Source organism: Lissotriton helveticus, chromosome 9, assembly GCF_964261635.1.
Source record: "Lissotriton helveticus chromosome 9, aLisHel1.1, whole genome shotgun sequence".
Taxonomy (NCBI): Eukaryota; Metazoa; Chordata; class Amphibia; order Caudata; family Salamandridae; genus Lissotriton; species Lissotriton helveticus.
The window spans coordinates 1,143,745,094-1,143,771,312 of record NC_136070.1 but is presented as its reverse complement, the minus strand read 5'-3'; the positions used below and the strand labels follow the sequence as shown (position 1 = coordinate 1,143,771,312).

The following is a 26,219-nucleotide window of genomic DNA, read 5'->3' as shown; positions in this document are numbered from 1 at the left end:
GAGAGACCAGGACCGAATCTTTCAACCAACATATCGTCTTCACTCTAGCTATACACAGCGTTAGCTGTCTGCAGGAGCTAAAGCCATCAACACACAAGAAACATGGAGAGAGACAATAAGTCAGTCCCCTCAGTGATTGTTGTTGGAAGTGTCATTCATATTTCGGAAAAAATCAAAACTAAAGACATTTAGTCCTACATTCAATAAAGGTTTGCAGTGACGTTTGTGTGGTGCAACACAACGCAAAAAATAGCATCTATTTACTTTCCATTACAAAACCCCATGTGTATAGTGTTAAATTGTGTTGCTATGTGTGAGTTCCTGTTTAAACTTTACTAAATGTGGCCTCAAGTGTTTGGAAGTGTCTATTATGATGTGCAGAGCTTCAATGCTTTACAGACTTATTGGTGCTGAACATCTATGAGTTTGCATATGGGACGGTGCAATCTATTGTGGTAAAGATGCCAGCTCGCACGCTTCTGATCAATGGCTTTGCCACAACACACCAGGGCCAAGGGGATGTGCTACAGCGTCCCACTCAAATATTGTGCATGCCGACACCTTCATTGTGGCTTTTGCTGACTTCTCCATCAAGCAGGTGCTATCCCCAGGGAAGCTGCATTGGCATATTTTGGGCCTATCTGCTGGGGGCTCACACTGCAGTCCTGGCTGAAATTCAAGGGACACCTTCTTCTTTGGGTGTGTCTGCCCCTCCAAAGCCCATGCAGGTGCTCCAAAGCCTTAATCAGTGACTGGTCCTGAGTATGATGATCACCTTAAACATAACCACTTCAGAATGACTGCCACATTCTCCTGGGGTGTGACCGGCAGCAATTAAACTAAGAAGAGACGTGGGTCCTTAGAAATGAGGTGGGGAGATATGACAATGAGAACACACAGCCACTAAAATCAAAAGCAATTAATGAAAAAGAAGAATAAAATATAGACCAGAAAGAAGAAAGTCCAGGGCGCCATGGCACCCACAGCAATATTATATGGCGCCACAGTCCTCCCTTTCCACCTCCATTTCATATTCATCTTATTGCTACAACAAAATAGTCAATATCCACCACGTCTGGATGGTTTCATAGATACCGTAACCCATTATTTCGGCATTAAATGCACAAATTATCCCATCAATGTGATGAACTAGACCACCAGAAAAACTGACTAGCAATAGGAATTACATCTTCCTGAAACCCCAAATCTAGCACATATTTGACATGGCAAATTTCAGCCAATGCTAAAACAGCTGAAGACGCGCAATCGTGTCCGCATTGTAATCTTATTTGCACTCAAAATGGGATTTGCACAGAGATTGGGATTAGGGCAGTGCTCTACCCTGCAACAACAAGGCAATGGCGCTGGAATAAGTTTCATTGTACGGATTCTCTAGAGTCTAGCAATCTCAGCTCCCTACTGGCTGGGTATGACCCTTCTTGTTAATATGGTAACTTTCTAGACTTCCTCTTGGCTTGTCTTGACGTGGGGTACACTTGTTGCTTTATTACCTCGAAGTGCAAGATATTGTTCTCTTTGGGGATGAACATGTCCCTCTGTTAATGAGGCAAAACATGTCTTACATGTAAGAGCTCTATGCTGCACGAGGTGACAGAATATAGATTTAAAACCAAATGCAATTTATGCCAACTCAGCAAATCACCATCAAAACACTACAGACTTCGAAAGGGAATCAGGCACCATGCAATAAACAACATAAAAAGATTCAGTTTGGATTTGTTTGCAGAAGGAGTATATTCGGAAAACTGAATTGTCTACTGTGGGCTTTGATAAGTAGTGCTAATTTCTATTTTTTTAAGTATAGGAGCCTCTGTGGGCCCGATTCAGAGAACTAACTTAAGACAAAATCCTAAACTTACTATCATTTTGGTATTCACAGAAGGCACTTACTCATTTTGGTATTCACAGAAGTCAGGATTCCTAACTTTAGGACTCCTAAATGCCTTCTGTGAATACCAAAAGTCTTTAAATTAGGATTTTTCTCAATTTAGTAGTAGTAAAGTTAGGAGTCCTAACTTTAGGACTCCTAAATGCCTTCTGTGAATACCGAAAGTCTTAAAATTAGGATTTTTCTCAATTTAGTAGTAGTAAAGTTAGGACTCCTAACTTTAGGACTCCTTAATGCCTTCTGTGAATACCGACAGTCTTAAAATTAGGATTTTTCTCAACTTTACTACTACTAAGCTGAGAAAAATCCTAACTTTAAGACTTTCGGTATTCACAGAAGGCATTTAGGAGTCCTAAAGTTAGGACTCCTAACTTCTGTGGATACCAAAATGAGTAAGTGTCTTCTGTGAATACCAAAATGGTAGTAAGTTTAGGATTTTATCTTAAGTTAGTTCTGTGAATCGGGCACTGTATAACTAGATATGTTTATTTTAATGTATAATGGCTCAGATTCCAGCAGGAGCAATTTACAAAAAAACAGATGCGGTAGTGTTGAAAAAACGGCGCAGTGGTCAGTGTTGTGCTGTTTGGTGTCAGAAAAATGTGCAACAAAAATATGACGTAACTGAATTATTAAATGAATTATCGAGAAAAAGAATTATTTTCCATGATCTGGTGGTGAAATGGTCGCATTTTGACCTATTAGGTAAAGAGTCAGACAGGGTCATAAAAGTGGGAACATTTAAATATGTGAAAAGTTGACACCAATTGAGACTTCAACACATTTATCCAGTGCTTTAAAAGGGTAGTTAGTGTCCGGTGCGTAGTCTCTGCACGTCTTTATTTTCAAAGGGAGAGTATTTGCACTTAAAATAATTATTACCATTTTATTTTTCAATAACCCCGTCCCGAGCCAAACGTCAGGGCGAGGGGCAGCTGCTGACTGGCAGAAAGAAGGTATGGGCAGGGCACTTATGTTTAAAGTGCTCATGTCCCCTTAGCCGGCCGCCGTGCGACAGCCAGCCAGCCAACCATCCATGCGTACTTTAATCCTTTCAACCCAGATGTCTTGAATAGCTGGGTTGAGACCTAGAAAAGGCCTCCAGTGCTCTATGAAGCGCTAAGAGAGCCTGCTCCATCCAATCCTGGTGCTGCTCTCATGCATGAGAGCAGCGCCAGGATTGGTTAGGGGAGTTGTCTGGGGTCCGCGCTGGAGGAGTGAAGGACATCGAATGGCAGCGCGGATGTGCCACAAGGTAAGTGAGTTTTCTTTCGATTTTTAAAAATGTTTAAAATGTTAATGTATGTGCATTAAATCGCCGACATGCATTACATTACTGTTTTAAAGTTTTGATATTGTAATGCATGTCGGCAATTTTGTGAAGTAATGTTGCGCCACTTGCAGCGACACCCACCTCCCATTTGCCCACCCCATCAATCTCTGTAGGTGGCAGCTTCCACTGTATGTACAGTACAAGCACAGTTAAATACATTCCGTTACAGAAGGGGGGTTGAACCCATGCAGTCACGGGGACCTGGGCGCTATGTAGTACATATATAAGGGGGTCCCCGTAGGTGAGGAGGGTGTATTGTAAATTACATACACTGATATTATTTAAGAAAACCAATAAAGTAAAAATATATATAACAATTATACGATTGGCATTGTGATTTATTAACCAATACTACGTGATTGCAAGTGGCAGTACAAAATCACATAAATTTATAATTGCAAGCCCCAAGGGGGGAGAAAAGGGGGAAGGGAGGGAAAGTGGTGCTCAAGGAAGTGTTAGAACAGAGAAGTAACACAGTGTCAAGAGGTAACAATTGTATTACGAAATTGAAGACAATTATCACAAACAATTACAATACAAAAGCCCAAATACAAGGCGGAGTTTAGGACATATTCAATAAATAAAATACAACGGTCACATCTGAACAATAGATGAATCGGGGGGGTGCCGGAATTTCAACAAAAAGACATAGTCCACCCTACTAGATTGACCACGACGTCCAGCGTGGCCTTCCTTTCCATGTACAGAGCCCGGCTGGGCAGTACCCCATGGTAACTGTGTTATTAATTTAAATAATCCTTTGTCTAAATGTTAGATAGGATGATAATTTTCGTCCCTACAATGCACTACAGTTTAATTACTTTATATCTTTCTATACAGAATTGCCCCACACACCTCCCTTTCCCTGTGTGACGTCCTGATGAAGACCCCGTGAAAGGACTTTAATTGGCCTACAGACAGGGGTCGAAACGTCGACTGTTTTCTTTTTGTTGAAATTCCGGCACACCCCCGATTCATCTATTGTTCAGATGTGACCGTTGAATTTTATTTATTGAATATGTCCTAAACTCCGCCTTGTATTTGGGCTTTTGTATTGTAATTGTTTGTGATAATTGTCTTTAATTTCGTAATACAATTGTTACCTCTTGACACTGTGTTACTTCTCTGTTCTAACACTTCCTTGAGCACCACTTTCCCTCCCTTCCCCCTTTTCTCCCCCCTTGGGGCTTGCAATTATAAATTTATGTGATTTTGTACTGCCACTTGCAATCACGTAGTATTGGTTAATAAATCACAATGCCAATCGTATAATTGTTATATATATTTTTACTTTATTGGTTTTCTTAAATATTATCAGTGTATGTAATTTACAATACACCCTCCTCACCTACGGGGACCCCCTTATATATGTACTACAGTTAAATACATTGGTGCACATAGAAATGCTGGTGTGCCCAGAATGAGCTCTAAGGAATTATATACTTGTGTTTAGTAGTTGTCCTATTATAAGTAGGCAAAGCGTTTGAGAAGTGGGTGGGGGGGGGGATTTAGCAAAAGGCCCTGTAGAGACGCACACAAAGAAGAATCCAAGGAATTCTGAAAGAAGGGTGAAGGTAAGTAGGACTCCGAAAGGATGAAAATAAAATCATGGGGGGCAAAATTTACCCAAAAACGTACACAGAAGAGCTTACAACAAGTGCTCCAAATAAATAGGTCAGTATGTATAGAGGAAAACCAGCCCGATAAGGGGAAACTGAGTGAAACCAGGAAAGGATCCACTGAAGAAGAGCACAAGGCGCTCAATCGCCATAGGCTGGTTCGCATTATACAGCATCCTGACGTGGAAGGGGCAGGGCTCTAAGGTGAGTGACAATGAGCAGCTTGTTTAAAGATAGCTGTACCTAGTGCAGCGCACAACAATAACAGGGATCAGATGAATCAAACAGCAAAGAAAAAATGCAGGCACCACTAGATGATTTAAAAATGTGTGAGATATAGAGGTGGGTGAGGGAAATTGTAAACAATTATTTGAGGAGGTAGGTTGAAACAATGGAATTACAACAGATACTCCGGAGTAACATAAGAAGAAAGAATACTCATCGAAATAAACACATTGTTTAAATTACATGCACAAAAATGTACAAAACCACTCTGCGGAATGATGAACTCAATGATTTACAATTGTTTTATACTGCTGCACATGGGAATTACTTTAACATATATACAAAACATCATCTACATTATTACATTAGTTTAAAGTGTAAAACTATTTAAAATTGTCTTTGATGCTATATCCATTCAAGAATGAATTCAGGTGAATGTGGAAACAATGATGATCCACCGGAAGTGGCGTATTCCACTTCACACCAGATTCTACTTTTGCGTTGAGGAATCCTTGTATTAACATTATGGGCAATAGGTTCTATGTATAGCTAGTTACAGGGGCATTAATGCCATATATCATGTTATAAGTGTAACTGTTGGGCAATGCTTTCATTTGTTGTACGATCAACCTAACAACATCTATGATGATGCTAACTACATCTACATGGAAGCTGACTCATTCGTCTTAGCTCATAACAAAAACAAACTTGTTTTAAAGCGTCATGCGCACTTTAGAGTGCAGCAACCTCTCCTCCACCCTGACGTCAGGGGAGCCAAGCCCCACCCTGCCCGAGACGATACTAAAATGATACTAACTTCAGTTGTTATTATTTTCTTTTTCCTTTTACACTGCTCCGTGAGCAGCGGCGCTATGCTCCTCCACCTTAGCGGAGTAGCCACCACTGGTAATTGTAAATGGCACCGGGCTCTATTGTGGACCGCCCTCTGCACTTGCTTTTAATATGTTCAAATACATAATAGAGCAAACTCCTGGATATGCACCTAAAAAGGACTGAAATAACATACATGCTCATGTGGCATAAATAATGCTTTGATGCTGCGCACCCGTTGGTGATCATTATAATAATGCTGGTGCAGATTTCTAGACTTTCCAAGAAAGGCAAAATGTACTTAGCAGTTCATCATTGTATTTTTTAAACTTACTATCTAGGTACATTTGACTCTAGGATTTCCTTTACCTGCACAAAATGTGAGACGTGTTATGCACAACAGTTTTTTGAAATGTCAAATACAAGAAAATAATAATTGTCAAAGCCTCCTAGAAAAAGGAGCTCATTACGATGTTGGTTTACAATCCGCCCAACCGATTACGATGTTCGCGGTCAGAAAGTAAACCACGCGGTCATTCCGAATCGATTCCGATTGGCTTTAGGAGTATCCATGTTGGTCGGAACCGCATTGTGCACCTCTATGGACAGCTTTTCCGACCAACCGATTACGATGTCGAATTCCAACAGCCTTTCCGAGTCGGCCTGTCCGGGACGAAAAGGCTGTCGGAAGGTGACTTTGGGAGACCCTAGAAGGGCCCCCTTCATCCTGCGGCCTCCGGTTGGGGACCAAGGGGGTACCTAAGGGACCCCCCTGTAATACCCTGCACTGTGTGGCAGGCACAATGCCTTCGACAGGGTGCAGGGTTTTCCACACACCCCATTTCCCCATAGGAACCCGTGTTACAGTTGATTGTTGGTCGGAACATGGGCTCCTTTAGGATACAATGTGACTCCGACTGAACAGTGTTCGGTCGCATTGTAATCGGTCCGAGGGAACCGGCGACCGCGAGTCGGTAGGTTCAGATTCCGAGACAGTATTGGGTGGAAAGTTTCCGCCCTACATCGTAATGAGCCCCTCAATGTCTCCCTGATTGTTTGGCAATTTTACACTTCTAATTATTGATCTGAAATATCTTTCAACATGTTAATGTTGCGCAAACCATCTTTAAATAGATAAAATGTTGAAAGTTAATAGGATAACCCGTTGAGTGAAGAATCAACACTCCCAAACTAAATGATAATGGAAGCTAGAATATGCTAGCTAAATAGAATGATGCTGCTTCTCACATCAAGCACAGAACGTGAAATTTGGATATAAAACTTTGCCATTTACCAATCCTAGCTACCATCCTTGAAAGATGAAAAAGTCAAAAGTCAAGGTAATATTATAAGCATCCAGTTAAGTTGATGTTTGCTTAGCTAGCAAGACAGGAGCCAGGGGGCAGCAAATCAGGAAGAGACAAACAAAGAAGCGTATCCACTGATACAAGAAATGTACAGTTTGATATGCTGCAATTTTAGGAACACAACCACAAGGCAGTGCCTTAACTAGATACTGATGAGTTATCCTACGGCAATGAACTTAGGGCCAGATGTATGAACACAATTTCCCATAGACACAGGATGGGTAAAACTGTTTGATACATCTGGCCCTTAGAAACCCCTGATGCGGAACATGAGATGGTAAAGCAAGGCGTGTATTATAACCTTGACATAACACTTACAGACTAGCAGATTAGTATATTCAATGAAAGTCTGTCTAATGTCTACACAGGACATTAGACAAGCTCTCATTGAATCAGATGTTCAATGAACTACACCATCTGTCTCCAGAAGAGTCTGCTGAAGAGCACTTATCTATCCAAGGGCCCAAGGATTTGAACTTAAGAAACATAATATTCAAATGTTGCAAGTGAAATCAGGGCACAGTGTGATTCTAGAGGCAACCCATCCTTAGGTGAAATAATGGGAAAAGATTCTAATGGCCCGGCGCAAGCTCAACCCACTAGACGGGCGCCCAGCTAAGTCGATACATAAAATACACAATTCAAGTTTAGTAGGGAGCTTTAGTAACAATAATAATCCAAATTCACAAATACAAATCCAATTGATGACTTCTCATTTGAATTTATTACAGGTTTTTTACCTTAAACAATATCAAAGAGGCATTCTTCAAAACCACATTATTCCACAATTTTCTAACAAAGACAGTAGCAGAAAAACAATATCCAGAAAGTGTGTAGCCACATTATTTCAAAGTGTTTCCACTAAGAGTTACATTTGGTTAATTTTCATCGGACAAAAGTTTCAGCCAACATGTGTTTCGTGGCAGCACATGCCGCTTCTTTGGGGCCAAAAGTATTCAGGTAATGTATATCTTGTATTTAGAAGTTCTGATGTTGCTTGAATATTATTGCTCTTTTGGCATAATCGTATTGAGTCAAAATGTCCCTATTTGTAATAATATTTGGTATTATAGTTCTTAAATCTTTAGATGTGATCATCCTTTTGAGTTAAGCAACAAAGTATTTGTGAATGTGATTCCTCCTATGTTAGCTGGGTCCAAACTGGGGTGGCATAGTAAGCAAAAGAACAACGGATTAAACCCAGATCTCTTGACTGGGGGTGAGTGGTTGAAAAGTTTGAGCACTCCGTTCTTCAGCTTGTTGTGTTTGCTATGTTCGCCCTAAGTGGCCAAGGATTTGCCCAGACATGGGTCTTTTGCACGTTATGCCACTGGATTCAAGCTAGCCTGGCTGATGAGGAGTGATACCCCAAAACAGGTCCAAGGCTGCTTGTTTCCGGTCCAGTGAGGACCTGGCCTGGCAGTTCGGGCTGGACTGTTCCCATAAGGATCGGGGTCAAGACTGATTTGCATATTGCTGGGTCCAAACTGAGGTGGAATAGTGAGCAAAAGAATGATGGATCAAATCCAGATCTTTTCACTGGGGATGAGTGGTTGAAAAGTGTCAGCACTCCATCCATTATCTTGATGTGTTTGCTTTAGAAATTTTGCATTTTCTTGCCTAAGCCATTTGGTGCCTCCAGCCTGTCTATGGAAACCTGTCTATGGAAAACATGAAAAGGTGTAGCTGATAGTTGGGGTTTGTGTACTCCTCCTAGACAGCCACACATAATGGGGAGCTTAGGTGGGATTGGAGTGGCCATAACTGGCAGGATGGGTGGGAGTTGCTGGGCCCAGCCTCACTTACACTTGAGTAAGTTGTGTCCTGTCCCCATACTAAGGACTGCATACCCCCTGTAGTCAGTTAGTCTGGAGCCAGGGCCAGGAAGTCACTATACTTCTCCCCAATTCAAAGATACAACTGTGTATAAATACTGGACCTCAGACACCAACTCTTCAGTACACCTCTAGACCTGCGGATACTCTGCCAGAAAGAAGGACAGCTGTACTGTTTCAAGGACTGCCACGTTGCTGGACTGCTACTCTAAAGGAACTTCCGCCACGCAGTGCTGCCTGCTGCCTTCTTGCCTGGGGAAAAAAATAACTGGGCCTGCAACTTCACCTTGAATCCAGGATCCCAGAGTCATTTCAAGAGCTAGTCTGTTGGCCTCCTGATCTGAGCCTCGGGGACATTCTGCATCAGCCCCTGGACACAGCTACAGCGAGTTTCTATCCCCCAAGGGGTCCGCTCTGGTCCTGGACCCTTGGTGGGGCTCACAGGTGCTGAAATCAAGCTTTTGAGTGCTTCGCACTGAAACCACGTTGTTCACATCACAAATCCGCGCGAAGCTCCATCAGTCCTGCAGCATCGGCCACTAACAGGGCCGCCATGGCGAAGCTCAAGCAACACCCGTCCATTAAGGCAGCCAGCTCCTTGTGCTTTGCCAACAGCATCCCGCAATGCTCCCCCTACTCCTTGCAGCCATCTGCAACAGCAACAGGACTCTTGCCACAAACTTGAGACGGTAATCCTTCAGTGGCTCTAACTTAGGACTGTATCTGACCTGCACTCCATCACGGTTGGCAGGAACTTTTGAATTTGACACGATCTTGCGAAACAAGATATTATGAGTTGTCAGTTTTAGCGCTATATTCACTTTATTCTTTAAAAAATCATCATTTCTGTTTGACTGATTGGATTCTTGTTGTGGTCTTGTTTTAGTTATTAAATATTGCTAGTTTTTTTTTAACTAACCTGGTGTGGGATCTTCTTGTGTGGTGTTTTCATTGTTTTACTGTTTGAAGTGTTGCACAAATGCTTTACACACCCCAGTCATCCAGTAAGCTAACTTCTTACAATATTGAAGAATTTTCTCCAGAAAAAAAAGGACTGAAAATGTAGTTTGTCGACATCTACACAGTGTAGCATGGGCTCATTGCATCTTACAACCCTCCCACTGTTGTGTTACTCCCTGTCTATCTGAAAAGCAAACGAAAGTGAACATAGCCATTTGCTAAAGGACCTAAACTTGTTAAAAACGTTCCTCCCAGACAATGATAAAAATGTTAAAACACTGAAAGACACTTCTCAGATCAAACTACTGCACATTTGTGTCCCAGTAAGTTGTGTAACTTACTTGTCAACCCTAAACGTTCTCGAAATTGAGCAAAAAGGACAACTGAGCGCACACTAAAGGAGCTTGCTAGACATGTACGTCTATGACAATTAACTCTGTGTATCCAGACACCAAGGGCAGCAAAGTCAGAGGTCCCTATAACAACCACTAGCTCAAGTCAGCAAATGCTAAATATCTGTTTATTACCACTTCATAATGAAAGCTGCTAAATCATGAAGTGTGAAACAGTGTTAGCCCAAAAAGGTGAGACGCCACATAAATATGTTCAAACTCAAAATGCCTCAGCTCTACTTTAGGCAATAAAATGTTAATGTATTTTAATCACCCAATGCTGTAGAAGAAACTGCATACAAATGTATACATTTTAAAATGCAATTAAAATTGTGTTTCAAGCACCCAGGCTGTATCCGCTTTTGTGTGAAAGTGCAGATGGTGTACGTATGAAGTGTTGTCCAATGTGAGCACTTGGTAGTAGTGGCATCAGTTCACTGCAGGTCAACTAATTTGTATTTTGAAAGTACAAGACAAGATGGCTATAAGCAAATCATGCCTATCATGCCTGACGCCCTCGTTTAACAGAGAGCTGATATTTCCAGAATCCCTTTGAATGGAAGCGGCAGAGAGGAGCAAAGAGTGACCATTTTTACTGTAGTGCTCAGGGGGTGTCAGAAAAGCAATGAGGGTGCCTAGAACATAAGATCCTGGGAGAACACCTTAGACTTCTCTTGCTGCATGTTTACAAAAGTCCAAGTCATTGCTTGATCAAGACAATACTCTGACAGTGGTAGCCTACTACACAACCCCAGAGCTTTAAAACCTAATTCAAAGTAATTCAAAACAATCCAATATAATTGGAATGTGTATGTAGTGTAGTAAATCACTTGGCACGTCTAAATTCAATCCAATGATTACCAGGTGGATTTTAAATTCTCTTCAAACTGTCCTGCTATATTTTAAAAGCCACATCTCAAAGTATGTGTGTCCATTTCCATTCCATTCTGTCAGAGGTTAACCTACTACCAATCTAACCAACACCTCCAAGTCAGAGAAAATGCCTGCCATCTGCAGAGTCTCTAGTATTTGCACCTTGCCCCTTGTCATGTTCAACAATTAGATGGAGCCAGTGGGGACTCTACTCATTAAAATGTATCACTATGCTAATGACGCTCAATTTTAGTTGAAAGGCTCTTCCTTGTTCCAGACATCCAGCTCTTCAAACAAAGCCTGCACCTCACCCATATCTAGATGTTCATCACCTACCTAAAGCTCACCCCTCCAGAAAGCGATCCTGCTAATCAACAACAACAATAAGCAACAAACAGTCCAAGCTTGGCTCATCAATGTAAATCTGAATGGATTCAAACCCTAATTTTCATCCAATGCTAAGTCACTCAGAATCAGCCTGGACACTGACACTACAGGAGGACTTTGCCAAAAAAGTAAAGCCAAAGACGTACAAAAAAGAATAACAATACAACAGATCTCTTTCGTCTATGCACCGAGAATTCGGAAAACAAACCTGTATCCACCTTGATCACTCCAAACCACAGCCTTTAGAAGGAGCAATATGGTTAATAGGAATTTGGTGTCAAATGTTCAACTGATAGCAATGACCCACTAGAGGACAGGAATGAAATGTAAAAGAGATGTGCAGTACTGTATGTCTTTCCTACCTCGAGTGAAATCACACTCGACCACTGTGCACTGTTGCGAAAAACTTTTTTAGGTTTATTTTTCAACTGTGAACATATATTCTCTTATTTAAACAAATAAATCAATTTAGCATAAACGATTTCATTTTCAACAAATCAATACATTGTGTTAATCATTTTCGATTATTCAATGTTTACATTCATGAACTTATTTGACAGCAGAACTGTTTTTCCAAAGAAATTAACAGAAGGAAAGCATAACTGATTTTACAAGCATAAACATTATATCACAATTTTTCAAGAATGCCCGATGCATTTCGAGCCTAAGGTGGCTCTTCTTCCGGGGCCTGAAATCTGAACAGATAAGACACTTTGTTAAATGGAAAATGTCCGGTAAGCAAGGGGCCATTTGATGTGCTGTAAGTTGTCTTATCATTCTTGTGCTCTCACTGAAAATATTATGTGTTTAAAAGAAAGTGATGTGCAACTTCCACCAAATACCTCGTGATCCCTAACACTGAAACTGCAAATGAAGCTTACCTGCCTCGTGGTGGCGTGCCACTTAGTCTTGCTCTAAAACAATGGATGTGAACAATTCTCTGCGTTAAAAAAACCTTAAACAAAAAGCGAGACTACCACAAGGCTTGTTACAACTTAAAAACACACTCAACTCACCCTCGGTGAGATCATTGGTCTTTCCGTATTTCTACTGAAACCGATGAATTAGCTAAAAAAGCAGAAAACAACCTCAATGAACCTAATCTGAAACTTTGTGGCTCTACAAAACCCTAAGCCCCACTGGTGCTGTCGCGTACCTTAGATACTCCTTCCGTGTTTTTCCCTGTCGTCTCTTCGTAAATCATACTGCGTTCAAAACAAGCTGTTGATTCCCTGAACGTAACCTCCATCTTTACGCTACTGACGTCGAAAAAGCAACCAATCAAACTCCGACATTTCTTACTCGCATACAACATAAACTGGAGTGCTGACCTAACGGCTCACGGTACCTTGCATCCTCATTTCGCTTTGCCCACGTGATCGGTAGTCCGGTGCTAATGCAAACATGCGAACTATACGGATGTATGACATTACAACGTATGCTTTTACCACGCATGCTTTTACAACGCGGTTTTTACAACGCATGCCTTTACGACGCATAGTGCTTTGGGGTGCTGGATAGTGAATAGTTTAATTTACTATTCCAACTCCAGTCCCCGTGGATAGTAGGGAAGGTGTTGGATAGTAAATTAAACCTATTCCCTATCCTAGAGCGCCCCACAGCGCAATGCATTGTAATGTTTTGCGTTGTAAAAGTTGCGTCGTAAAGGCACTGCGTGGTAAAAGTTGCGTTGTAAAGGATGTTTCCCGAACTATACTATGGACAACTTTAAACTCAACGGCTTCTCTGTTCCAGCGACGCAAAACAATGATAAAAAACGTGCAGTGTATTGAAGTGAGAAAAATAAATTAAAATGAAATAAGGGTGCTTTTTGCGTGATTAAGACATTAGAAGATGTTTGTCATGTGAGAGGAACCAGTACTTCATACATTTTTACATGGTGCATAATCCAATGTACATATTCATAGAAAACATGAAAAATCTATTTTTTCGTTTAACCCTTTGGGATCCTGTGTTTCTAGCTTTTTTATCCAGTAGATTTCTCTCTGTAAGAGGGATCTGGTGAGATCCGTCCCTTCAAAATGGTTACGTTCAGGGAATCAACAGTTTGTTTTGAACGCAGTGTGATTTACGAAGAGACGGCAGTGAAAAACGCGGAAGGAGTATCTAAGGTACGCGACAGCACCAGTGGGGTTTAGTGTTTTGTAGAGCCACAAAGTTTCAGATTAGGTTCATTGAGGTTGTTTTCTGCTTTTTTAGCTAATTCATCGGTTTCAGTAGAAATACGGAAAGACCAACGATCTGACCGAGGGTGAGTTGAGTGTGTTTTCAAGTTGTAACGAGCCTTGTGGTAGTCTCGCTTTTTGTTTAAGGTTTTTTTTACCGCAGAGAATTGTTCACATCTATTGTTTTAGAGCAAGACTAAGTGGCACGCCACCACGAGGCAGGTAAGCTTCATTTGCAGTTTCAGTGTTAGGGATCACGAGGTATTTGGTGCAGATTGTACATCACTTTCTTTTAAACACATAGGGCCCGATGTAGGTAGGACTCATTTACCGATTTTTATTTACCGAATGTTACCGATTCGGTAAATAAGAATCGGTAAATGAGAAGGGGGGACATGTAGGAGCATCCAGATGTTCCTTTTACCGAATCGGTAAAAATCTGTATTTACCGATTCGGTAAATACCGACCGGTAATGCCCATTCATTCCTATGGGCTTTGAAGCCCATAGGAATGAATGGGCATTACCGAATCGGTATTTATCGAATCGGTAAATACCGACTGACACAAGGGTGCAGGGGGTGTCACTTTGACACCCTCAGGCACCCCCAAAAGAGGCTCGGGTGCCATGTGGCAGGCATACCTGCCCTAAGGGCAGGTCTGCCTGTCATATGGCACAGGTGTGCATGCACACATGTGCATGCACACCGGAATCGGTATTTTACCATCAAATAGATTTGATGGTAAAATACCGATTCTGTACGGCTTGTGGGACTCAGAAGAGTCCCACCTACATCTCATATTTACCGAATCGGTAAAAAATACCGATTCGGTATTTTACAGAATCGGTAAATTTACCGATCGGTAAATTTACCGATTCTGTAAAATACAGGGCCCTACATACCATTTCAGGATTACCGGTCGGTAACGGACGAAAATACCGATTTTCGGCCGTTACCGACCGACCTACATCTGGCCCATAATCTTTTCAGTGAGAGCACAAGAATGATAAGACAACTAACAGCACATCAAATGGCCCCTTGCTTACCGGACATTTTCCATTTAACAAAGTGTCTTATCTGTTCAGATTTCAGGCCCCGGAAGAAGAGCCACCTTAGGCTCGAAATGCATTGGGCATTCTTGAAAAATTGTGATATAATGTTTATGCTTGTAAAATCAGTTATGTTTTCCTTCTTTTAATTTCTTTGGAAAAACAGTTCTGCTCTCAAATAAGTCAATGAATGTAAACATTGAATGATCGAAAATTATTAACACAATGTATTGATATGTTGAAAATGAAATCGTTTATGCTAAATTGATTTATTTGTTTAAATAAGAGAATATATGTTCACAGTTGAAAAATAAAACTAAAAAAGTTTTTCGCAACAGTGCACAGTAGTCGAGTGTGATTTCACTCGAGGTAGGAAGGTTCAGTACTAGGCACGTGAGGACAAGCCGGCTACCACTGTTGCACGCATTTGATTAGTTCATCAAAAATGTTGCTAAAAAGATATTATATATCGAGTCTATAGAAAGGAGTGCTTCTCCCTCTTCACATTTTCAGTACTGTATGTCTACCATGAAACTTGAATATTTAGGCCAAATGAGGTAATGTCCACCAAAGGGCACAATTTGTGCCAGAAATGCTATGTGTAAAATATAACAAACTGAATGTGATCCCTTAGGTCTCAGCACATTATCAAATAAATAACACAGACCCTTTCCAGCCAGTAAGGGTTTTTGACAGAACGTGTTTAAATTATTTTTGTGAAAGGCTGTGATACTGAGGGTAAATTGTAATAAACTATTAGAGTATGAGATGGCATAAGAACTATGATTCACAGTATATTTAGAGATGAAAATCAATTTAGTACTATAAAGAAACACACGATACAGAAGTATTCCGTGAACAAGAAACCAATCGAAGCACGTTTGGAGAATTGTTTGTTTCACTTTAAAATAAGTATTTGCGATAGCAACCTGAGTAGCAAATGCTCTTTGTTGTTTAGCCATGACCATAGTGGTTCTCTCTAAAAGCTTGGCACCAGTACAAATGAAAGCGGAGCCTTACTGTGACAAGGAAAATGTTAGATTATATACATTATATAAACATTTACATACATGAGTACATGGAAATTAAAGTATAAAAACTAATGTAGCTGAAATTTCAATTTATTTGTAGGGGTGCATTATAATCACACATATAGAGCACACCTGCATTTAATCCTTTGTCGCGCTAACATGAAGTGTTAGGATCTTAAAACATAATAACGTGAAACATGATGTATTTAGGCCATTGAATAGTAATGTGAAGAGTTAATGTAGAAAGTACATGTAACTAGCAGGAAACACTAGCGTGAAGAATTTGTGCTGTGCAACTGACAATTGCACAACACAATTCTTAATTTATTGAATGTGTTTTTTAAGATGTCATTTTCCATGTAGGTAGGAATATAAAGTGAACGCGTCTTAATTTCTTATGAATTTCTGTTAAGCTTATATGCCATTTTTCTCATGTTAGCTGCATTTGTAGGCCTGAAATGCATTTCCCTTGAAGCTCTCGCTTTAGAATTAACAGTTTGAATCACATGTGTGCTGTGGATTTCTTTCTTTCTCACGTTTGTGTTGCAGGTGGAAGAAGCGCCCTTGTTAGCTAGAATAATGTCTTTGTGTTATAAGTCAGGCAACAAGAGAAGGAGATACTCTGTGAACTAAGAAAGCCAATAAGGAAAATGACTGTCTTTTCACACCAGAGAAGGCCTAGGAATCAAGGTCCACATGTTGCAATTGAGGAACATCGTTGTCCCATGGAAAAGTGCCTATGAGATCGTGGTCAGAGTGGATGGCGTGACCCCCAAGGATTCTTGGGAAGATGTCTATAATATTGAATATTGCAAGTAGGGAACGTGTCCCACTTCTTCTCTGCCTTCGTAGAGAGATAATCTCAAAACAAGCTCTGTCTCTACAGCTTTATACTATCGAACCCATCGATGGTGGAAAGACTTCTTAGGAAGATTCCATATGCGGACACCTTTTATTTCTTTCCCTGAAGATGTTTAAGTTGGTCTGTCAATTTAGCGCTAGTATAGGGATAGATTGATGCTTCATATTCATCAACCCTCCATGCAGGGACATTTGGACTCATGCTTTCTGATCCTCTGCAACCTATTTCTTGAGTTAATTGTGTTGTGCATGTTGCATCGACTCACCTTTACATAACTATATGACTTATTTTGACTTAACTAACACTCAAAAGTTATCTCTCCCTCTTCATATTTCTCAACTGTGATAAATAACCCTGATACGTGTGGAGATAGCATCAGGAGATAGCATCACTAAGCACCTCAATGTGTGTGAAATCCCGAATTTCCTCCGAACAAACTTGTATTAGAAACTATTTCTCACACCCAGTAAAGCACCCTCCTTACGGGAAAGGGTACTTACCAGATGTGATCAACTTCCCCTCGTTGCGCCAAAATCAGAATGAGCACCTTAGACCTCGACGACAAATTAACCAAAATGTTTGTGATACTTATCACACCAAGTAAAATCGAATACCCTGTTGTCTGCAATTTACCAGGTTGATAACGACACTTCTCATGGAATTTAAGCTAAAAATGAGTATAACTTGTGGATTTTGTTGATTTACCTAACAAAATCTGCATGTCCCTGTATTTACCAGGCTTTTTAAACTGTTAAATTATCACACACCAATTATCAGATATGGTAACCTTTGCATCACTTGCAATTACAATCCCTATGCAAACAGGCTAATGCACATTAAAATGCATATGAGCTAATAGGACAAAAAAACAACTTCTGGTAGAAAGTCTCTCTCGCTCTCTCTTTCTCTCTCTCTGGATCAGGTATCTGAAGGAAGATAATTGGCTAAGAACAGATGTCAATCAAAGGGAATGCGGAAAGGACACTATTTACCTGCTGATTGATAAGACAGAAGGCCAATTCGGAAAGCCCCAGGAGTTCAACAAACTTGCAGACAAATGAAAAGGAGGTTCAGATCGGATTTTAGATATAATTGAGCCCCAACTTGATGTATTTACTCTGCCTTTACAGGAGTGCTTGAGTTGTTGTAAACATAAGATTTTGCTTCATATAAATCTAATGATCTTCAACATTTCCTAAAAGGCTGTTAAAATATTTTAACTAAAAGTCAAACCCCAACTGAGTGATGACCTCAGCCTCATTTTAAGATTATCTGAACCCAAGGGGGCATAAAATGCACCTTTTACAAGCATTCTCTCTTGTTCCTGGGGTCTGCCATTTTTAAAGAGATGAGGGTCCACTTTCACATCACGTACAGTGCCACAGAGTGAGGTGATTGTCAGCTAACGTGCCACAGGATTCTACAAAAAAGACTTTCAACAAGTCGTCCCAAAGAAGAAGTATGGCATCTACTGAAAGACTTACAGGATAGTTAAAGCAGGGTAAATTAGTTTCTAAGCTGGCTACAGATTATTTTAGAGTTCATGCTACATATTGGGACCTAAGAAGCTAAAGCAACTCAAGAACATTTGTGCTAGAGGTAGCATAGCATGTTGCTCATATGCGGAAGTCTGTGCGCTGCATTGGTGGTTGGGAGAACGACTGTGGTTGGCTGCTGCTGTTTGGACACAATCTTGACACAGCTTCCCCCAGACCTGAATGTAGCCTTCTCAGCCTTCACCTGCCCTGTACACGTGGCCACTGGGACAATGGAAGCACGGGGGGGGGGGAGGCCCAACCTCTTCTGTAGCTTGACAAAGTTATGTGACGACAAAAGGCATTTAAGTAGGAAAGAAAAGCAAATTTTGCAGCATATTATGTGATTAAGGACAAACTCCGCAAAGTATGATGTCGCATTATTGTTTGATTATTTTCAGTTCTTCGCAGACTGACACGTCGGTTTCTTACGACAACCATTCATATCTAGAAGAGCTTATTCACAACATAACTCACCAACAATTGACAATGTAGGCTTTTGTGCAGGCACAGAAACACTGCTCAAAACCGTGCATTCTACCTCTGGAGTGCGACAGATAGTGCAAATCCTATTCGAGAAGGCACTTGGTGGAAAACAAGCCTACATGTACATGCTTACTGCAATTAAAGGGGGCCTCATTTACATTCTAAAGCCTGTCTTCAGGTTTGGGATCAACATGTGTTTATGGTACAGGAATTCTGGAGGCACCACTGTTCATGGCAGAATTCTGCATACTGGAATAGCATGTTCCGGGCCGAACTTGAAGCCAAAATCAGCAAAATCAAAAATGTTCAAACCAGACACAGGCCACAAGAGGACACAAGTGTCTTGAATCAAGCCCTAGCTGGGAGAAGCTGACAAGGCTCACTTGCTAACCCCTGAACAGTAAAGTGCAGGCAAGTTCTAGGAAAAGTTGCACTGAGCAGAAATGAAGAAAAGAGGTTCCATCACGGTTGCCCCCTAGAGCTGAGGGACCTAGGGCGGCAGGTGTTGTGACACACTTCTTCCCATCCATGACATGTGAATCTTGGAGGGCTCCAATCCTTAATAAACAGCAAGCGGTGCAGTGGGTGCTGTCACTGTGAAAGGTTATTTTAGCATGCTCTTGATGTCAGAAAATACGGTATGAACCTTAAAGACAACGAGTCTTTAGTGCTTCTACTACACACTGGGAAATGGTAGGTAGTTGGCTTCAAAGAGGGACAGAATATTATCCCACTTATTGCCCAGCATCCCACATTCTTTGAAAAAAAATCCAAAATTACATTTTAAATATTTGACATGTTTAGCCCATCAATTCACTGCCCTGAACCTCTCCAGTAATCCAGGGAGGTGTTTCGGGTATCTCAAAAAGGACCCAGCAGGTACTAGGGGTTGACAAGCTAGTATGCTCCCGCCTATCACTGGCTTTGATTGGACAGACGGACTCCAGCAGGTCCAGTGTCCATTCATTCAAGTGGAGCGCTGCCATGTCCGTCTGACCAAGGCTTTCCCCATTGGCCTGCCCGGGGCAGACCTAAGGGAGTGGACAGCTCGGCTCATCTAATAGCTTAGGGCAGGGTACGCGCCTGGGAATCGATTATCACCAAAGAAAGGAGACCCCGGCGCTGCAACGAGCACGAGACACATAGGCACGGGAAATAAAGGCTGACAGCCAGCCCCGGTAATCCCTACACGGGGTTATCCCTTCCGTAAGCCTAGCAGGAGCCGCAGCGCCTGTGCAACCTCCTGTGGGAATGTCTGTGTATTTATCCCCGTACATTGCTAAGCATACGTGACAAGCCACACTCCAGCGTACGGTAGTGGGAATACTATGCTCGTTCTGCACACGCACACGGGGAACACATGAAGCAGCCAATCCATAATAAATGCTCTTTTCCCCACAAATAGAATGTAGCACCGGACAAGCGAAGCGCACACGCTGTCAGGTGCACCGCAAGGGTGTGTGTGTGCACGGCAGCGGCTCTCTGCGCCCCACACCCTCAACTTCAAGGCACCACAGTTCCAATTGTATGCATTTATTGCAAGAAAGCGAAACGTAAAGGTGAAATGCAGCTGGCTGCTGCTCTGGGATGTGCTAGTGTGGGGTGCAACTGTTCAAATGCAATTTCTGTCTTTCCTAGGAATACATTCCGACATGCCCGTCTCCCCAGACGGCTGAACCGCTCCCTGCAAACCGTTCCGAGAGGCGCTGGGTAAACACACATGCATTATGGTTCTTAAGCAGCCCACCCTATAGCGCATAAATCATTGCATCTCCCAGTCCCTGCACATGGGTATCACAGCATCACTACCTTGCACGGAGCGGCGGGGCCGGGAGCCAGACACAGACAGGCAGTGGTGCGGGGCTGGAACCATGCTTGGAGGAGGAGGAGAGGCGCTCCGTGCCCCGGCCGCTGCCCAGCCTCGTTCTCTCCTCGTCCCTCCTCAGTGAGTATCCCCCTCCTCAGCTGTCAGACTTGACTCAACCCTTCCCAGCATTCCCCGGCTCGCCGGGGTTCATTGGACCTGCCTGCTGCTGCTGCCAGAGGCGGTCGCCGCCGGGGGCGGCAGAGAGCGCAGCTGCCGGAGAACAGAGGAGGAGGAGGTGGTGGATGGGGAGAGAGCTGAGACCCGGGGGGCTGCAGGCGCCTGCTCAGCGGGGACGGCTGCCGGTCGGGCACGCGCTGCACGTGAAGCGAGGGGGGAGAAGCGGGCAGGCCGGCGGGACACGCACAGCATGGCTTGCTACACACCTGCCACGGCGAGAGCCTTGTTTACAATGGCCAGCATCAGCACCACTACCAGCGCGCGCTTCTCCGTACACTCTTTCCCAGTTTTTGTTTTGCTCTGGGCTAGTAAAAACCCATTCAGATTTTTGCGTTTTGTTACTATTCCAGCGACAATGTTGGCTTTCTTCCGCTAGAACAAAATACACAGAATAACTCCAAACCAGAGCGAGGGAGGCTTTCTCAAAGTGACTAATACATCCTGAAATGGATTAAAAACACAAATCCTACTTAAAAAAACTGACCTCGAAATTGCTGAAGATATAAGCAAGTATCTATCACATCGATTAAAGAATTGAGTGGCAGGAGGAGTAAAAGTAGCTCACACTTTTGATGCTGCTCTAGCCCTCTTTTGAACTTTTGCGTGCCGACAGCTGTCACTTTAGGCCTTAAAGGCACACGACTCAAAATGTAGTTATTTATTTATTTATTTATTTTAGAGGTTTATATAGCGCTAGCTGGACCCAGGGGTATCAGAGCGCTTTACATTTTCGAGACAAGAAGGTCAGTAAGACAGGGGACATACATAGCATCAATGTATATAAACAACATATAAGTCCCGGCCGATCTCCTGGACGGTAACGTGGGCCGCTGCATCCGTGCCTTGAGGGGTTGTATGTCCTTCTGGGCCACCCTGCCCCTTTCGACGGCGGGCCGCATTGCACTTCAGAAAATGGTGGCTCAGCCGCGACTATTGTATTTCTTCCGAACACTCCCCGTGTGGATACCTGGAACGACCTTCAAACGTTTGAAATCGATGCTGGTGTCCTTTTTATGGGGAACGGGCAGACGCAGGATAGCACTGGCGACGCTGACCCGTCCTAAAGACGAGGGGGGTCTAGCTGTCCCGGATTTCGAGCTCTACTATTTAGCAGCTCAATTACAATTCTTCACGCAGGAGGTAGCGAGAGTATATCGCGGCCCAGAACAGGGGAGGGGGTACGGCACGCCCCGCCATGTCCTAGCATATATCACTCTGCAACAAAAACTACTTTTACGGGGGCTCTCCCAGGAGGAACGGACCCTTCAATTGTGCTGGAATCGGTCGCAAAGGCGAACCGGACCCAGTCACCCGTATGCTCCAGAAATCCCGCTGGGCATGGTGACGGCACTTCCGCATGGTGGAGACTGGTCGGGTCTACATGTTTGGGAAGAGGCGGGACTGCAGATGATAGGTGACCTCTATGAGGATGGGGTGTTGTCCCCATACCAGGCCTTACAAGAACGGTACGATCTTCCGAGGGGAGACTACCTGCTACATGCAGCGGTGGTGAGAGCCATACAGGCGCACTGGGGTGGGGGCCTGTTGGAGCCTGCAACCTCGCTAACGTGCCAATACACCATGATGGCGGCGGGAACATTCAAAGCCATTACGTGCCTTTATCGCAGAATGCACACGGACACCCTACTGCCACTTACAGCACTTAAGAATAAATGGGAGGCGGACCTGCACCTTGACATCCCAGACACGACGTGGTCACAACTAGTGCGGAGAGCCAGAAAGGGCACTAGGAACGCGCGCTTCCAGCTGATCCACCTCTATATCCTCCACAGAGCTTACCTCACCCCGAGTAAAATCACAGCGTACTTTCACGTAGCAGACGCAGCATGCCCTAGATGCAACCAAATAGGAGCTGACCTAGTCCATATGTTAAGGGGTTGTCCCTGTTTGCAAGAGTATTGGACGGAAATAGAAGAGACCCTGAACGCTGTCACAGACAGGGAATTACATTATGACAGCGCAGTCACTCTTTTACATTGGTTCCCTCACACGAAAAGAAACAAACTGTCGAGTAAATTTATAGATATGGGCTTAATCATAGCGAAGAGAGAGCTGACCAAGGGGTGGAAAGCAAGGGTGGGGCCGACACATAGGAGGTGGCTGAATGAATTCCTGAAATGGGCGACTGCGGAGAGCACGATACGATACCAACTGGCTCGCCGTAGTTCAGACGATAAGGCGCATGATGCAGCAATGGCGTGGGAAATACTAGTGCAGGCACTAAAGGATAGCGCAGTAGAAGGAGAAGGGGAGGAGGAGACTCAAGACGCGACAACCCCAGCAACGATGGTCACGTCCACAGCACTTCCGCAGGACGCACACACGCAGTAAGACACAATAGCTCCATAGCCCCACGACTTACACACATGAGATTGCACCGAGCACAGACGCAGACACCGGGTGGGGAGGGAGGGGGGGGGGGCAATGTTAGGGATTCCCGCAGCAGGACAAGTATGTCATCGGGCCATCAGTGCGGCATAATACATTACACGAATAAAAGCAGAGGGCAGAGACCTTTGAACGTTGATAGTAGGATCGGGCTCGTCCCGACGAGAATACTTTCTTGTGAATTTACGCCGCCCTGCCTCAGGGATGAGGGCTAAATGGCTGTGTTCATCACAACTGGAATGAGTCCATTGTAAGGATACTCTGAACTGTATAATACTCAATGTAACACTATATGGTATACGTAACCCTGCAATAAAAAAAATTTGTAAAAAAAAAATAAACAACATATAAGTCTCCGCCTGGTAGACTTCAAAATTATACATATGGGAAATGAGCACATCAAAATGTGGAAGATGTGAATAATCAAAAATATCAACAGGCACAAACTGAAAAAAGCGTGAGGGGCAGAAGTGAGGGGGGTTGGAGGGGATGAGGGCTGAAGGTGAACAAGGGAAGGGGGGTGCAAGGAGGAGTGAAGGTGGTAAACAGGGAGGGGGAAGTGACGAGGAGGAAGGGCGAGTAAGGCTGAAAAAGGGAGGGAGGATGCATCTAGGGTCGGACAGATGTGGCCAGTGGAAGAGAACAGATATGGATTAGGGTCCCCAGTATTTATTGAGGAGATGTAGTTTGAGTTCTTTTTTGAAGCTAGAGTAGGAAGGGTTATGTGTGTTGTTATAGTGAATGCGAGAACAGTGGAAATACCAACGTCCCCTTGGTTCGGTAGTTCATCTGCTGTTTTTTTTTTTTGTCGAGGTGTCAGGAGGTGGAATGGGTGAGCAGAAAAAAAACATTACTTGGTGGCTGTAACCCCATCCCTGTATGTTTACGTTTCTATAGGAGCGAATGAGGGATGTGCAGAGGCGTAGTTTGGTCAGTAAGATTAGGGGTGTGTGAGCTCCAGTTTTTCTAACAATCATGCTGGCATATAATGTTAAAATACACCATACGACAAGCAGGGAGCATGACAGGGTCTAAACGGGCCATGGGACCCCCCTCCCACTAAAGTTATGCCCCTGTGAATGTGGTAGACCGTTTGGGCACACTAGGGAGTCACCTAGGGTGGGAAGTTAAGTGGGTGAACAAATTAGAAGAGAAGAAAATGAAAACAAACTGTGTGTACACCAATTGCATAGTTTTCGTAGGACTCCGGTTTAGCAGCTTCTCCAGAGCCGAGCCTGCAAAAAAACAGTGCATCTCTTCATGCCTCCAAGGTGCCCCTCTTGGGCAAGACAATACTCAGCTATACATGGAAAATTTGTATTTTTTTGGCGGGGGAGTTTTATATAGCGCAAACTCCACCTGAAGGTATTAGAGCGGTTTACATTAGCAACATTTGCTTTACAGATGGACGCATTCATTTTGTTAGGCACGGGGAGATTAAGGGCCTCATGTAGGTAAATGGTATTTACCGATTGGTAAATACAGAATTCTACCGATTCGGTATTTACTAATCGGTAAATGCTATGCAGGTAAATATTCGGTCAAAATTACCGAATCGTTAAGATTCGGTAATTACCGAATCGGTATTTACCAATTCGGTAATTGCCATTGATTCCTATGGGCCTTGAGGCCCATAGGAATCAATGGCAATTACCGAATCGGTAAATACCGATTCGGTAAAATTACCGAATAGTCAAGGGTGGCAGGGTGTCACTTTGACACCCTGTTGCACCCCTGATCAGTGCTTGTGTGCCATGTGACACACATACATGCCCTTAGGGCATGTATGTGTGCCACGTGGCACATGTGTACATGCACAGATTTGCATATACACAGGTATTCGTTATTTACCACCAACTAATAGTTGGTGGTAAATAACGAATCCTTAAGGCCCTGTGGCACTGTTTACAGTGCCACCTACATCTCAGATTATAGATTCGGTAAATTTACTGATTCGGTAATTTTCCGAATCTGTAAATTTACCAAATCGGTAATTTTTAAGGCCCCTACATCTCAAACTCCAAATACCGGTCGGTAACGGCCAAAATCGTCCGTTACTGACCGGTATTTGGCCATCTACATATGGCCCTAAGTGAGTTACCCAGAATTTGCCCAGAATCACAGGATGTTGAGCATCCCTGCCAAAACACGAACCCAGTTCCCCAGCTTCAGGTCGAACTCTCTAGCTATTAGGCAATATCCTCTGATTGTTTTCAGTGGAAGAGGTGTGGCGCAGCAGCCAGGGTGCCTGACTCAGGGTGCACGGTTCGATCCCTGGCTCCAGCGGCAGGTTAGACCAGCACCATGTGACTCTGGGCAATAGCTTGCTTAATCTTCCCAATGGCCCCCAGCGCCAGGACACCTCTCTGGAGGTAGCAGTGCGCTTTACAAATGCTGGCATTTTATTTTCTCAAACAGTTATGTCTTCTTTGTTCTTAAAAACTCATTTTGCCAGTGTTGATTGATACCTTTTTTCTATTGGTACATAAGTGGATGTACGATTGTAACAGTACATAGTCTCATGTGCCCTAACTAGTAATTGAGAATCCGCTTTTATTATTACCATATTCAAATATATTGATTTTTACCTTGGATCATGAAGACTTGGGTTCTATTCCAGTATCAGCACATCGTGTGATTGACAACGAATCAGTGTATCTGCCTACACATCAAATGGTAAATATATGTAATGTAAACACTGATTGCACACTATGATGTCCCAAAACATGTTGCTTTCTCCCAGCTCCTCATCACATTCTGATTTTTATAACCATACCCCATGCACCCAGTGCTGCTCTACATGCAGCATCTCGTATTCGAGAAGCTCCGGCTAACACAAAGATGTTCTTTCAAGCTCTCCTTGTGGCATTGTAGACCTAGCCCTGC

The 26,219-nt window shown here is 43.1% G+C and overlaps 1 protein-coding gene across 1 annotated transcript in view; it reads right to left on the bottom strand.

The window, feature by feature from the left end:
- ERC2 (ELKS/RAB6-interacting/CAST family member 2) overlaps positions 1-20,822 on the bottom strand; it is a 2,322,684-nt gene extending 2,301,862 nt beyond the window's left edge. Inside the window, exon 1 of the mRNA XM_078661584.1 lies at positions 20,690-20,822. The gene's annotated coding sequence lies outside the window, so the exon portion shown is untranslated. The remainder of the gene's footprint in view (positions 1-20,689) is intronic.
- Positions 20,823-26,219: the final 5,397 nt, after the last annotated feature.